Below are 16856 nucleotides of genomic sequence, written 5' to 3'. Positions count from 1 at the left end.
ATTATTATGACGTCATAGGGCACGTGGTACAAGCGCCATCTTGGAAAAACTTCGCACCTCTATATCTCTGAAACCACTCCATGGAAAAAATTGAGACCTGGCTCATTGTCAACTACTCCCCATGAGGAATAAAGATATGTTAATGATGATGTCATTGCTGCCTCCGTTATGATGTCATAATTAGACAAATACAACACTTATCCATTGGGTCATTATTAATTTTTTTTCAGCAACTGTTGCTCTGATGGACACGAAATATTTCACCATTTTCGCCATCTTGGAAAAACCGAAAAATGTTGCACCTCTATATCTCCAAAACCTCTGCATAGATTGTGTACATTGCGAAGCGAAATGAAACATGGAAAATGTTTCGTACTCTACATGGAAAGAATTGAAACATGGCTCATTGTAAAGAACTCCATATGGGGAATAGGTGTTGTTAACGATGACGTCATTGGTGCCATAATTACGACATCATAATTCGACAGGGACAATGCTTAGTCTGATCAGTTTGAAATGTATTTAGCGTGATCTATGCAACAATTATAGTAGAGAATATATATTTATGATGTAATCGCTCACGTGGTCTGGCAGCCATATTGGATCAAAAAAAAAAAAAAGTTCAAACACAGAAGAGTTGGCTCACAACAAGTTGACTGCACAGGGTAAGTAGTCTATGAATACCATCCAGTTAATACATGGAATGGTTTGCCAGGAATGGTAGCCAGAAAAAAAACTGTAGGTAGGTTTAAACTGGAATTAGGTACCTAGAAAATTAGGGGTAATGGGGTACATACATGTACATGGATATTGGCAGGACTTGTAGGTAACTTGTATATAGATGGGTGATTGTATACATGTGTAGAGAGGGTCTCGTCAAAATGTGAATGTACTGCCGGTATTTGTTCATTCCTTACTCTACAATTGGCTTTAAAAATTCCTTCACCCCGCCCCTCCCTCCAACCTCAATTTTTTTTCCAATTTTGTTTTTACTTATTAATCAAAATAATACATTTTTGTGTACATATATTATGATGGGCTGTATCATAATCTTTACAGAGCATTAGTGCTGCCAAATAAGTTGATTGGCCATTGTTAAGCTGGGTGGTTTGCCATTGCCTTGCCAGCAGTCAGTCAGGGTAAAAATTGGGATTTAGCCTGGGCGCCGGCGATAGCTCCCTTAATCTTCACAAACGACGGTAGGATTTTAACCGACACCAACTGCTGGCAGACAGGACACTCAGTTTAACGTCCAACCTGAGGGATGGCACACATTTGTCCTGGTTGCGTACCACCAGGACGACAGTTTTTTAAAAATCTGGGCTAGCCGAGATTAGAACCCAGGCTGGACAATTCAGATGTAAGTCTTATCTCTAGGCTATCCTACAAGCATGTGTGTATGTCTGTGTGTGTTGTTGGTTGTCATCTCCATAATTTGGGTTTTAGAAGGTGGAGCGGAGTCCTCCCAGGACTCGAAGTATCCACCCACACTTCGGTGAAGGATTACGATTCATGGGCTAAGTTGTGAAGTGTGTTGTTCTCAGAGTTTTGTCGAAGGACTCTTTTCAGGATCGTCACTGAGCCTCGTTCAGCCTCCAACTGTAGTTAGTTTGTGGTAATGTTCCCAGGGATGGTTTTAAAGATCTCTGCAAGGTTCTTTACCATCCCCTTTGCTCCAATTATCACTGGTACAATTTTGGCACAACTCAGCTTCCAGGATCTTTAAACTTCATTTTTGGCGGTCTTGGACTCTTGGTATCTTATAATTTTCTTGATTTCTGCATTATTTAGGCCAACATCGCTGGGTACTGATATCGCAATCAGCAATGCTGTATTTTCCTTTTTGTTCCTGAGTAATAGGTCTGGTTGCAATGCTTTGTTTTCTATGTTCATGCTCGATGGGATCATCAGGTCATACGTGAGCATTATGTCCTTGTTTTCAATGATTGCTTTTAGTTCATGTTTCCATGAGATTTGTGGAACTGGGATGTTGAAATTTCTGCAGCTATGCCAGTGGATTACTCTACATACCTTGTTGTGCTTTTGGGTGTACAACTGTTTGACATGCGTTTTTTACATCCCAAAAGGAGGTGACTCGTGCTTTCTGTTTCTACCTTACAGAACCTATTCTTGTCTGATTTACTCAGGCCTGCCATCTTCTTAAAACCATTGGTGTAGTGTCCTTGGTCTTGGGCATTGATAAATCTATCTATAATTCCAGTAATCTCTGTGTGTGTGTGTGTGTGTCTGTGTGTCTGTGTGTGTGTTTGTTTGTTTGTCTGTGACCGCTGTTTCTCGACAACAACGGGTCCGATATACTTGCAACTTGCCAGGTATATTGCTGGGGACCCGAGGATGTGCCTTTTCAAGGTTTGAAATTAATCGGACAAGTAGTTACCGAGCTATGTCCAAAAAACGATTCAACCAATCAGAGAGCAGCGAGCTATCACGTGTGCCGAACGTGGCGAACAGACTCTGCCTCGGACGGCACATTTGAGAGCGTATTCATTTATTTCACAACTATGTTGGCGCTATGTTGGCGTTAAACTATGTTTTAAAACTAATAAAAACTAATTTGCGATTCTTTCGCTTTCCTGCGCGTTTGGGCACGCTATGGCGATTTCTTTACCAAACTCCGCAAGCCGTTCGCTTTGGACCAAACCATTTCATGTAAATAGAGGGGGGGGATTGTCACCGTACTCGCAAGCCGTTCGCTTTGGACCAAACCATTTCATGTAAATAGAGGGGGGGGATATAATTTTAGATATAGATATAGTACGGGCATGCCCTAGTGATTAATAATAATAATAATAATAATGCATTTATTTTATATAGCGCTTTTCAGGAAGCCCAAAGCTTCGGGAAGCCCATAACATAATAATGTTATGTTTTTGGGGTATGGATGAAATACCTTAGTCGAGATGGAATCGTGTAGGTTTAGAATGCTGCGAGTGTCACGAAGAAGAAGAACCCACCTCAATGTAAATTAAGTTTGGCCGACTGTTTGGGTAAGATCGTATATGTGTCTCTATATGAGGGGTGGAGCTATACTAATTAGGCAGGGCTTAAGGATAACCCCAGTGTGTAATTGCCCTGTGATTTTTTCCCTTTGTTGTTATTGCATCACAAAGGGCCACCATTACCATTACAACGACAACAATCGCACTGTAAATGGACTCATTCGCTCACAATGCCGCCAGGGCTGACCAACACCCAGCACATTTGCCGATCGGCATGCAAGCCCCACCTCACGGCCTTCGATGTCATGCGAACATTCCCGAAGAGAGATTAGACTCCCCCCGACGTATCCTAATGGGGAGGCTATGCCCCGGCCTTCATGATTGAGTAGCACAGAGTGTGACGTGAGCGTGGAACTTTCGGGAGAAGGCATAAAGACGCGTCTCGCCATCTTTCTGTCTCTCTCGTTCTGGTTCTTGTTGCGAGTGGACGCAGTGGTTTCGGGTGCGCTGGTGAGGAGACGTGTCGGGACTTTGGGACTTTTTGCAACGTGGAAGGAGGAGGTGTTGGTTGACGGTGGTGCCCTGCGGAGATGGAGGGGGTCATAAGCGAAACAAAGAGAGATCCTGCATGCTTGTCTCATGCCGGCGGCTAGCTGCGGGCACGATTCTGTGCTATTTTGTGTGTTTCCCGCGCGGTGGTCCGAGGCGACGACCAGCAGCCTTACCAGCCATTTGGGGACGCAAAGCTGAGTTCAGCCGATTATAAAAGGGATTTAAATTTTACTTTCGTTTTCCCCTTGTTTGTATATGAGTCTGATTGGAGGGTACCTCATTTAGGAATTTTAGTTTACCTCACCTTTCATTGTTACTTGCATTTATTTTCATTAAACCATTATTTGTTAAATTTTACTTTCCTTGTATTGTGGATTTTGCTGTCCCGTCTGCGTCTGTGGGGATCAGATAACCCCTGCTTGTATTCCCGATCAGGTAAGACCTTGAACCTTCCCACATGTGGCACTAGCGCCAAGTTGGGTATATGCCTCGGAAGTTAAAGCTCGTTTTGGCCATTCGTCCTCTTGGGGTCTTAACCCCGGGGACACGACAACTGGTGTCGAGGAGTGGGATTTGAACCCTCTTTAAAACAATTTAAAAGTTGGTGTCAGTGAGTGCGACACCCGCCGAATGGAAATTGCACTCAGCAATTGGACTCCAAATTTTAAATGGTCGTCTTTCTCTCATCGAGGGGGAGGTAATCGTCGTGACCGGGGTGTCCAAAATTTTGTTTAGTCGCTTGGTGTGCGAAGACGCAACATCGTGTTTTCGAAAATTTAAAAAGAGAAAGGTTTTGTCTGAGGTAAATTCAGCGCACGCGGGAAAACTGCTCGTCGTCACATAATGGCGGACGTGTATGAAATGGGCGGAGCATCTAGACTCTTGGTTTCACTCTGAGCTACTTGGACTGCCCATCGTGAAATGGTGGTGCAACATTGGGTGGAGGTTGGATTTGTCTAAAAAGAGAGCAAAATATAGCTATTTTAAATTGTGTGTTACTACATGAAGATCTGTATTAAATCTACTTTAATCCAGATGTCTATGTTGATTTTGAAGATTACTTAAGGGACAATAAAGTGACTGACTATATTGCATCAAGAACGGTGAAATGAAAATGCAAAATAACCAATCAACAGCTTATCAAATGCAGCGTGGGAAGCTGCTGCCGTAAACAGGAGACAGACGAGCGCATGTACAGACGCCACAATTTGCATTATATGATAGATGAATACCCAATCATGTCTCTCACCCGTAATTAGAGGGAACGGGAACAATCAACCAACTTTCATGAGGCTGAATAACATGAAGCTGAATACTGACAAGTGTGCCCTTATGGAAGTTTGTTTCATGAAGCAATCAATCTCCGCCAAGGCCTCAATTTACTATCCAAGCGACTGTACTGCAGAAGGTTGATCACACGACAATACTGGGTGTTATCATGTCATCTGATCTGAAGTGGAATCTTCACATTCGCAATATTGTCACCAGGGCAAATGGAAAGTTGTTTATGTTGAAGATGCTGAAAAAGTTTAACTTAGACGTGGAAGATTTGCTCACCATTTACAAAGGCTATGTTAGATCACTTTAGAGTATGCTGTTCCAGTTTGGAATGCTGGTCTCACAATCCGCCAAACTAATGACCTGGAACTGTTTCAGAAAAGAGCTCTCCGAATCATTCTTGGATTAATCATACATTCATTATGATCAGGCCCTTCAGTTTTGTAATATCTCAACCTTGAAAGAACACAGGTTTGAAATTTCTCTGAGATTCGCAGGTCAATTGCTAACAACTAATGAGTTTAGACATTGGCTTCCAGACCTCAGGCAGGAAAGGACACCATACACTCTTAGAAATTCATCTCAACTCTCACAAATCACATGCAAAACTCAAAGGTACAAAAACAGTGCTATACCATACTTTGTTAAAATTCTGAATGAATAATATACATTGCACTCCCCTTTTATTTTATTTTTTAACGACATTGAAGGAGCTGGGGCTCCCACGTCGATCGGAAGAATGGACGCGACAAAAAGCTGGAATTCATCCGAGTTGCTTTAATCAAACCAAACACTCAGGCACTCTGAAAAGCCCGTTTATCGGGCAGCAATATATATTGTTACAGACGCGGTGTTAGATGTTAGTTTACCGAGCGGTTTGGTATTACCGCGTCCGCACAGTTACTCCCCGATTAGAACCCTATCCCGCCCGATTCCACTCGAACGTTGGCCGAATCGCGCTACGCTAAATCAATGAAGGAAAGGACACAACGGCTGGGATTAATGCAACGACACAAGGGGTACAGTTCTCAAGACCTCCGGAGGAGGCTATAATTGGTGATGCAGAAACGGGTAGATTACACGGTAAGAGGTAAAGCACAGAAAGATGGGCACTTAGACACAGTCTTATCTATCCCCGACAGACCACAGACAAACGGGACAAGACTGACTTACACAGGGATTGATGGCAAGGAAGGGCAGGCAGTCGATAGCTCAAGGTGCACCTTGGCTCAGGGGCAGAATCGACCCGGTCCGGTCCAGAGATGCGGGGAGGTATCGTCGCGCTGGAGGTGGCGTCCTTTTCTCTCCAAGCTGAGGCGCATCTGACGTCACCTCCGTCTTCCTGCGCATGCCCAGCGGGGAGTGACACGCCCTCGGCTCGTTAGCTCCGCCCCAGATGGAATCGGTCCGCCGCTTCTTATTGGGTGCGGGGGGTTACCGGGCTCCGCCCTTGACGAGGAGCTGACAGCGAGCCCCTGCGTGGTAACCCCGTCGGAGCACATGTTCAATGGCGGCTAACCAAGCCGGAGTGAGGACGCACACTCCCCGCGCCGCCGCCGCTGTTGTTGTAGTTGTTGTTGTACCATGAGGAAGAGCTGCGGGGAGGTATTGGGAGGTCCTAAACTTTCTAACGGTGCCATACAATCACATTCTGGTGCAACGAAGAGTCAGAATTAATGGAAACGAGTCCTTAACTGACATAGACTAAGAATAACTAGCAAGATGTCCTATAGTTGTCTACGTGAGATGTGGTGGACCTGGATGCGACATTTAATGGGGGAAATAGGGGAAGGTCGGTTCTACAGAGTGTTGTTTACAGAAAATGGGACTAGGGAATGGGGGATTGGGGATAGTTGGGAAGTATTGGGGAAATAGGGGAATATTTACAAGCGGATATGGATGGAGGCCAAATCCCATATCCGCAACATTGCACCCTTCTCTACCTCGGGGCGTCCCGACCCGATAAATTTTTACCTACGTTAGTGTGGCACTCAGATGTAGTTCCCTCTACTATTAACTCAACCCTGAGTGCGACAGCTTTACAGATGTTCACAAATGAGTAAATATGTCCCCCTGCGACGTTGCACCCTTCTCCTCACAGAAACACACCCACAGGATAACCGAATCGCGGAAAGAATCCTCAAACTAAACATACAGCCGGTAGGGAGCATTACTTACACAAGACTACACTGATATTTACACTACGATCCAGGACCTGTTCTTTGAGGAACACATGCAGATGTTATGCATAGAGAGAGCACGCATGCCAGCATCGATACACCAACCCACGAGTGCCCTGTGGCCCTACGGCCTTTAATAATGTGCAGAGCACCCCGTCCAAGCACCAAAAGCACCACCCCATAACACAGTCAGCACCATCCGGTGCACCAATAAAGTGTTCAACGTCACCGGTGGTGTCGCAGCCGGCCGATGTTCTGCCGCTGGTCTTGCCTTCCTGAAGTGCACTTGGCCTTCTGGCTTCTTCCAAAAATAAAGAAAGGCGCCAACCGCGTCCATTTCTGTATTGTGGCCGTCCGGGGGCCAACTAAAAGTGGTTCACCTGTATGGCATAGGTGCCATGTTGACCCATAGGTCCATCAACGGGTGGTGCTTGCCCGCAAAAGAACTGCGGTCCATGGTGGGCGGCCACAAAAATTGCGGTCCATATGGTGTATCGATCCAGGCAGCAAGCAGCGAAAGTACAGGCCCACAACTGCGGAGCCAGCACCTCTCTCTCCTCTCTCTCTGCCCCAAAGCCAGATCCTCGGAGGTGGGAGACAAAAAAAGAAGACAAGTGAGTAAGGTGGTAAGGGCGCAAAAGTGCACGCAATACAAGGTAATGCACACTGGGGGCACATGGGAACCAGGTGAGACAGGTACGTTCCTACCGTACGCCCCCCCCCCCCCCCACCAGGTAACCTACATTGCCCCTCCCTTACCACTTACTGTATCCACAAAACACAACACTATCCATAAACATCTACTTTACAAATCAACAAACGTCCCTACTGTCTTCCCCGTTCCTCCCATAAACCAAATTCGTCTTCTCTCCCTCCTAACCAATCAAATTTGCCATTTCCAACTCTCATCAAAATTTGCCATCTCCAACTCAACATCAAAATTTGCCATCACCAATTCATCATCAGTCCCTCCTAAGGAGGGAGAGATGGAATCACCCCAATGTCTCATCCACGTCGTGATGCGTCTCACAAATCCACACAGCAATTCTCATTTCCTGCACACAGAACAAAGAAAACACAGGTGTGGAGTCATCATCATCACCACAGGTAAGTGGCTGCGTATGGTGCGACAGGTTCATCAATCCTAACTATTTCCTAAATGACTTTAACAACTTTACATTACCCGGGGTCTTTCCCTGCCAATCCATTGGCCAACTTACACTATGGGTTCTAAAAACCAATTCCCATTGACCAAACTGTGGTGCCTCTCAATTTGGGGTCTCACTCCCCCGATTCAACACTCGGTGCTCTCGCACAATTTCTGGGCTGTGACGTGTAGCTCTCCCAGCAGGTCTACCCACCTGCACACCTCCACCACTGCAGTTGCCTCCGAGCTTACCTGCTCCTTACCCTAACCTAACTAACTGGGGAAGGCCCTCTCGCACTCTCACCCCCTCAGTGCCCTCTCTGGCACGGGCTGCCCGATCCACACCCGGGATCCTCAGGCACCCACTGACACTAACGGCTCCCAGAGCCCACCTGCGGCCTCACCTGGCCGACATCCTCACAGTGGTGGAGTGCCCAAACCAACTACACACACTAACAGGCTACACGCCCAGCCATTTCCACAACACTAATGCACCCATCCACAATACCATTCTGCAACCGCACCACAAATGCCAATATCCAACCACAATTTACCTATACCTTCTACCTAACACTTACACTACCCGCCCCGGGTACTCGTGAAAGGGGTCCACTCTTCCCCCATCCACACCTTCGCACCATGCACACCACTCCGTACCACTTACTCCAACTCTCTCCACACCACCTTTACTTGGTGCCACCTGCACCCTTCACTCCTGGTGCCTGGTGCCACCTGCACCCTTCTCTCCCCAAGCGCATTCGCGCTGATCCACACACTTACTACTCATACACTGCTCCATACACCTGTTCAGTTGCACACCTGTGCAATCACACCTGTTCCATCCTCACACAGCATCATCTCATCTAACTACTCCCCTCTGAAACTTGCGCTTCCCAGTCGTCCCTTTAAACTATTGCGCTCCCTCGTCATTATCATCCACTCTAATCTACCTGCGTCCCCACAACAGGTATCAGTCACTATCTAAACCTTAACGTTACCTAATGTCATCTTCGCTAGATCCCTACACACAATATAACCTAACCCACCCGGGCTAGTTTTCACTGCCATACACCCCATAAGCTATAGCGCATTTGCCCCATTTTTGTGAGGGATGACAGAGTTGCCATCCCACCACATCAGGCATCTCCCACTACCAATTTTGCACATCAAATTTCAACAAATCAAAAATTTGCCAATCACTACTCATCATCTGCCAATCATTACTGCCAATCCTTTGCCAATCATCAAATTTTGTTTTTTTTCTAATTTTGGGTCCAAAACACTAACCTCATCACACAGTCTACTCACTAATGCCTCTCGGTGCGCCAATTCCTGTCCAAAGCCCGGCTTCGTAAAGCCGAGCAATGAACGCGGGTCGTTTTGTGCCAGCGGCTGGATACGTCCCGCATTCGGGGCAGGGACGGGGGCTTACCCGGGCCGAGATCCCCCGCACCACCTCGGCGTGGAGCCATCCAATGTCCCGATCTCGACCTGCCGGCTCGTCTCAATAGAAAGTGGTCGCCATGACGACCCTTCCTATCGGGCTGCCCGCTCCGCCTAGTGGAGCACGGACGCGGCCGTTCAAAGCGAGGCCCAGCGTGGATCGCGTACGGCGGTCCTTTCGAACCCGCCGTGGCTCGGATCCCCGCTGGTTCTCGCGGCACGCGAAGCCCGGCACGCACCGAGGGCCCGATTCGGCTATAAGTCGTTCTAACCTCTAACCCGGTTACCGTCGATGCTTCACCTGCATGCTTACATGCATACGCTACCCCTTTCTTGCTCATACATCCAGCCGTTTCCATGCTCCTCGTCGTACCTTCTCTAACACACCCAGGTACACTCATTCCACTCACAGCCTTGGTCACACACCTGACCACCGAACACTTTGGCACACATTCGTCGCTCGCACACCTCACCAACACACCTCTTCGCGCCCCCTCCTCGGTCACCTCCTCTGTGACAATCACAGGTGTGCTCTCACTCGCACACCCTACCACGTGCCTCACTACCAATTCCAGCGTGCATTCCCACTCACGCTCTACCATTCCAGGTGTGCATCCTTCCATTCCAGGTGTACATCCTCGCTCACCTGTCACAACCAACTCACGCTCCTTGTCACTCTCACTACTCTCACCTCCACTCTTGACAGCGCACTCTTTCCTCATGCACCTGTCCGTTATACACCTTTCTCGCGCACACTCTCCCGTTACACCCTCTGTAACACTCACCACAGGTGTACACTCTTCCTTACTTTTGACAGCGCACTCTTTCCCCATGCACCTGTCCGTCACATCTTTCTCGCACACCCTCTCCCGTTACATCCTCTGTAACACTCACCACAGGCGTGCATTCTCCCTTTACACCCTCCGTAACACTCCTCACTACGCGCTTCCATGTGCTCCTTCGCACACGCGCTACTACCGACTCACTCTCGACAGCACCCTCACTCCTTGGCACGCACTTTTTCCTCACACACCCCAGAGTCGGACTTTCTCGCACACCTCCTTTTTCGCACACCAGACCTGTCGCACACTTCACCAACGGCCTCTCACGAACACCCGGGTCCATCTCGACCCCCAAGCTTATTAAATCACCTGGCGCATCATACGCACGACCATATTGGTCACCACTTACACCGGGTCCTCTTCCTCTTCGCTTCTCCTCCATCACCTGCGAATCCCTCATCCGGTTAATGAGCACATCATCACGATCCAAACACAGACTTTGGACCAATTCTTTTACCTCCTCTTTTATCTCTTTCTTATCCCCTCTCCGTCGCTTCTTAATTTCGCTCACCCCTTCTGCCACTTCTTCTAATTTCTGCTTTACCTCTTTTATTTCCCGGTACGTCTCCTCAAGTTCGTCCTCTAAGGCTACCTTGACCGTTTCCATGTGCGTCCTCACCTGCCGGTCCTTCGTCTCCATTACCTCTGTCACCTCGTCCAACCTCGTTGTCAGTCCCTCACGTACCATCTGACATTCCCTCTTCGTCGCTATCAAGTCGTCTTTTAGTTCTTTCTGTGTCGCTTTTAACCCTCCTAATACCGCAGTGTTCCTTTGAACCTGCTCCGTTAGTCCTTTTTGTCCCTCCGTCAGCTGTTCCACCTCCTGCGTCAGGTCCTCTATGCCCCCTTGTAACTTTACAGTCCCCTTTCTCACCTCCTTCTCCATGTGCTCCTTACAGTGCCTCACCTCCTCGCGCACTCCTCCGACCTCCTCACTCACACCTCTTCTGATCTCTTCTCCCATCACTTGCATCTCCTGCCCAGATGCCACCCTCATCTGCTCCATTTCCTCCCTGTGAGCATCCAGTTTGGTTTCTACCCCCATTCTGACCCCCTCTATCTGCTGCCCCATTTGTTTAACTTCCCTTTCCGCTTGGTCCCTCATGTCCCTCAATTTGCCTTCCATACTGTTTTCTAACCCCTCTAACCCCTTTTTCATCCCTTCCATTTGATTCTCCTGAACGGCCATTCTGTTTTCTACCCCCATTAACCCCTCCTGTATTTCCCCTAATCTATTCTCTAATCCCTCTATTCTACTCCCTAACCCTCCGATCTGGGCCCCCATGTCCTCCCTCAATTTCTCGCTATTGGACCCCATCCTTTGTTCTAACCGTTGGCTATTGGCCCCCATGTCCTCCCTCAATTTCTCGCTATTGAACCCCATCCTTTGTTCTAACCGTTGGCTATTGGCCCCCATGTCCTCCCTCAATTTCTCGCTATTGGACCCCATGTCCTCCCTCAATTTCTAGCTATTCTGGGCCATAAGGGCCTTCATTTGTATAAAAAAAAGGTTCAAATCTACCAGCGGCGCTACTACGGTCGCGGGCGCGGTCGCCGTGGCCATGTGCGAGGCGCCATTTTGCGCGCCCGTAACCTCGTGCGCGACGACGCTATTTTGCGAACCTGCCACCCTCACTGCTTCGCTCTCCTCATGTCCCTCATTTTGGTCCTGGATCGACCCTGCCTCACTCTCCTCTACCGGAACCCAGCCGTCTTGATCTGCCATAGCGCGACTTTCAAAATTCGGGTTTTTATTTTTGTAAAACACAATCAAATTTCGGTCACTTGTAATTTTGAGCGCTTTAAGCGCGCTTCGGGTCCGATCTCACTCCTCGACACCAATTGTTACTCTAATAGTACAATTGGTGTTCCAAAATTTGGGCCTAACAAATTTAGTCCCAGGTCCGAATCCAACTCCTGACAACCAATTGTTACAGACGCGGTGTTAGATGTTAGTTTACCGAGCGGTTTGGTATTACCGCGTCCGCACAGTTACTCCCCGATTAGAACCCTATCCCGCCCGATTCCACTCGAACGTTGGCCGAATCGCGCTACGCTAAATCAATGAAGGAAAGGACACAACGGCTGGGATTAATGCAACGACACAAGGGGTACAGTTCTCAAGACCTCCGGAGGAGGCTATAATTGGTGATGCAGAAACGGGTAGATTACACGGTAAGAGGTAAAGCACAGAAAGATGGGCACTTAGACACAGTCTTATCTATCCCCGACAGACCACAGACAAACGGGACAAGACTGACTTACACAGGGATTGATGGCAAGGAAGGGCAGGCAGTCGATAGCTCAAGGTGCACCTTGGCTCAGGGGCAGAATCGACCCGGTCCGGTCCAGAGATGCGGGGAGGTATCGTCGCGCTGGAGGTGGCGTCCTTTTCTCTCCAAGCTGAGGCGCATCTGACGTCACCTCCGTCTTCCTGCGCATGCCCAGCGGGGAGTGACACGCCCTCGGCTCGTTAGCTCCGCCCCAGATGGAATCGGTCCGCCGCTTCTTATTGGGTGCGGGGGGTTACCGGGCTCCGCCCTTGACGAGGAGCTGACAGCGAGCCCCTGCGTGGTAACCCCGTCGGAGCACATGTTCAATGGCGGCTAACCAAGCCGGAGTGAGGACGCACACTCCCCGCGCCGCCGCCGCTGTTGTTGTAGTTGTTGTTGTACCATGAGGAAGAGCTGCGGGGAGGTATTGGGAGGTCCTAAACTTTCTAACGGTGCCATACAATCACATTCTGGTGCAACGAAGAGTCAGAATTAATGGAAACGAGTCCTTAACTGACATAGACTAAGAATAACTAGCAAGATGTCCTATAGTTGTCTACGTGAGATGTGGTGGACCTGGATGCGACATTTAATGGGGGAAATAGGGGAAGGTCGGTTCTACAGAGTGTTGTTTACAGAAAATGGGACTAGGGAATGGGGGATTGGGGATAGTTGGGAAGTATTGGGGAAATAGGGGAATATTTACAAGCGGATATGGATGGAGGCCAAATCCCATATCCGCAACAATATACATATTATCCCGGAGCGTTTGCCCAGGAAAGGCGAGAGGGGGCGTGGCCCAGCGTCCTGGCTGCGGCCTGGCAAGTTGAGGGCGAGCCTGCCCGGGCATGCCCGGGCATGCCCGGGCGTCCCGACCGAGGCCTGGCAAGTTGAGCGCGGGCCTGCCCGGGCGTCCTGGACGAGCCCGGCATGGTGATCGCTCCGCGTCCTTGATAGGTGCAAGGCGATTGTGAAAACCCAGTGGTAGCCGCTACACACGTCCCCCCAGAATCTACTTGCACCGGCAGGGTCAATTTGAGGGGGGTCCTGATGACCCGGCCGAAGCGACCCCTGGCGGGTCGTGGGAGGGGGTCCGGTGTGGTGGTGGGCGGTCGAGTGGGGGGCACCGTGGACGGGGGGCGGCCTCGCCACAGCGGAAGGGCCACCCGTGGTGGGTGGTCGACGTCCACATGCGCCGGCTTGAGGCGGTCCACCGCAATCCGGTCCGACCTGCCGCCGATGTCGATGACGAACGACTTGTCGTCCCGTTGCAGCACCCGGAAGGGCCCGTCGTACAGCGGCCGGAGTGGCCCCCGATGTGCGTCGTGACGCACAAAAACATACTCCGCTGTGCGAAGTGCTGGGGGGGACGTAGGACTGGGGGTCACCGTGGTGGGATGTTGGCACGGGGGCAAACCGTCGGGCGGCCTCCTGGAGGTCCGAGCACTGGTGAGCTGCGGACCAGGGACTGGTAGCGTCGGGCACGAATTCGCCCGGGACGCGTAGCGCCTGGCCATAGACAAGCTCGGCGGTGGATGCCTGGAGGTCCTCCTTGGGGGCCGTGCGGAGGCCCAAAAGGACCCACGGCAGCCGGTCGGCCCAACCGCCGTCTTGAAGGCCGGCCAGAGCACGGCCTTCATGGAGCGGTGGAATCGCTCGCACAACCCGTTTGCTTGGGGGTGGTAGGCCGTAGTACGGTGGAGCTTGACCCCCAGGTTGCGGGCGACCACGCCCCACAGCTCGGAGGTGAACTGTGGTCCGCGGTCTGACGAGATGTCCGCCGGTGCGCCGAAGCTGGCGACCCAGGTGGCGATGAAAGCCTGCGCCACGTCGGCGGTGGTGGTGGAGACGAGGGGAACGGCCTCCGGCCACCTGGTGGTCCTGTCCACCATGGTGAGCAGGTGTGTGAACCCCCGTGACGGGGGGAGGGGGCCCACCAGATCCACGTTGACGTGGTCGAAACGTCGTTCGGGCACGGTGAAAGGTGCCAGCGGGGCCTGGGTGTGTCGGTGGACCTTGGCCCGTTGGCAGGCCGTGCAGGTGCTGGTCCAATCGCGGACGTCCGACGAAGGCCGTGCCAGACGAATCGCGCCGACACCAGCTTCTGGGAAGCTTTCCGGCCCGGGTGGGAAAGGCCGTGGAGGGAGGCGAAGATGCGGCGTTGCCAGGTGACGGGCACGATGGGGCGAGGCTGGCCTTGGGAGACGTCGCAGAGCAGGACAGTGTCCACGAAGGGGATGTCGGCCAGGCGGAGGCCCGTGTCCGCCGCCCGGAGGGCTTGCACCGTGGTGTCGGTGGTTTGGTCCGCCGCCATAAGCGCAAAGTCCACGCCCAGGTGGACCGCGTTCGCGCTGGCCCGGGAAAGACAGTCGGCCACGGCGTTGTTTTTGCCGGCGACGTGCCGGATGTCCGTGGTAAACTCCGACACGGCAGAGAGGTGGCGCTGTTGGCGGGCCGACCACGGCTCCGTGACCTTGGCCATGGTGTAAACCAACGGCTTGTGGTCGACGAACGCCGTGAAAGGTCGGCCCTCCAGGAGGTGGCGGAAATGGCGGATGGCCAGGTGTAGACCGAGGAGCTCCCGGTCAAACGTGCTGTATTTGAGCTCGTTCGGCCGGAGCTGCCGGCTGAAAAAAGCGAGTGGCTGCCAAACCCCGTTCACCCATTGCTCATGTACGGCGCCCACCGCGTAGTCGGAGGCATCCGTGGTGAGGGCGATGGGAGCGTTGAGCACCGGGTGAGCGAGCAGTGTTGCGTCGGCGAGGGCCCGCTTTGAGCTTTGGAAGGCCGCATCCATTGCTGCGGACCAGGCGATGTCGTGCTTGGCCGGCTTGCCCCGGAGTGCTTCGTAGAGGGGCCGCATGAGTTGAGCAGCGCGGGGCACGAAGCGGTGATAAAAATTCACCATTCCCAGGAATTCCTGCAGGGCCTTTATGGTGCGGGGAAGCGGGAACGTGGTGATGGCCTCGACCTTGGTTGGCAGCGGCACGGCCCCGTTCTTGGTGATGTGGTGGCCCAAAAAATCAACGGCCGTCGTGCCGAAGTGGCATTTGGCCGGGTTGACAATGAGGCCGTGCTCGCTGAGGCGCCCGAACAGTGTTCGGAGGTGGAGGAGGTGCTCGGCCCGGGACGTGCTGGCGACGAGGATGTCGTCCAGGTAAACGAAAAGGAATGGCAGGTCACGCAGCACGCCGTCCATCAAGCGCTGGAACGCCTGAGCCGCGTTCTTGAGACCAAACGGCATCCGCAATAATTCGAATAAGCCGAACGGCGTGATGACTGCCGTTTTAGGGACGTCGGCCGCCCTGACAGGTACCTGGTGATATCCCCGTATGAGATCAATTTTCGAAAAAATGACCCGTCCCGCCAGACGGGCGGAGAAGTCTTGGATATGCGGGATCGGGTACCTGTCGGGGGTGGTAGCGTCATTGAGACGGCGGTAGTCGCCACACGGGCGCCATCCACCCCCCGGCTTTGGCACGATGTGCAGTGGCGAGGCCCACGCGCTATCGGAGCGCCGCACGATGCCGAGGTGCTCCAACGCGTCGAATTCGGCCTTCGCCACGGCGAGCTTGGCTGGGTCGAGGCGGCGGGCCCTGACGTAGACCGGCGGGCCCGTGGTTGGTATGTGGTGCTCGATCCCATGCCGTACTGCGACGGCCGAAAACGTCGGCCGCGTGAGGGCCGGGAACTCCGTGAGCAGGCGAGCAAACTCGTTCGCCGCCGGGACGGCGCATGCCAGCTCGGTCGGCGCGGAGCTGCTCAATGTGCATACCAGGGAGCTGAAGGTTTCGGCGTTGATTAAACGACGCCGTTGGACGTCCACCAGCAGTCCGTGTGCGCAGAGGAAGTCGGCGCCTAGCAGAGCCATGGGCACGTTTGCGGTTACAAACGTCCAAGCAAAGCGTTGGCCGCCGAAGCAGAGGGTGACGTTGCGCGGGCCGAAGGTGCGGATGGTCGATCCGTTGGCCGCAACCAAGGAGGGGCCGCAAACCGCGGATTGCCTGTCCTGGTCAGAGGCGGGTATGACGCTCAGTTGGGCGCCGGTGTCGCACAGGAAGCGCCGTCCGGACGCTTTATCCGTGATGAACAGTAAGTTGCCCGTGTCGCCGGCGCTCATGGCTGGTAATGAACGCCGGCCCGGCCGTTTCCCGGCCTGCCGGAGGTGCACGGGGGTCGGC

The 16856-nt window shown here is 51.9% G+C and overlaps 1 protein-coding gene across 2 annotated transcripts in view; it reads left to right on the top strand.

The window, feature by feature from the left end:
• Positions 1–16856, top strand: part of CLUAP1 (clusterin associated protein 1) — an 81620-nt gene that overhangs the window by 6573 nt on the left and 58191 nt on the right. The window lies entirely within an intron of this gene.

This window comes from Myxine glutinosa, chromosome 5 (assembly GCF_964187855.1).
Source record: "Myxine glutinosa chromosome 5, kmMyxGlut1.1, whole genome shotgun sequence".
Lineage (NCBI taxonomy): Eukaryota > Metazoa > Chordata > Myxini > Myxiniformes > Myxinidae > Myxine > Myxine glutinosa.
Note: the sequence above shows the minus strand (reverse complement) of the source record. Positions and strands in the feature narration are given on the sequence as shown.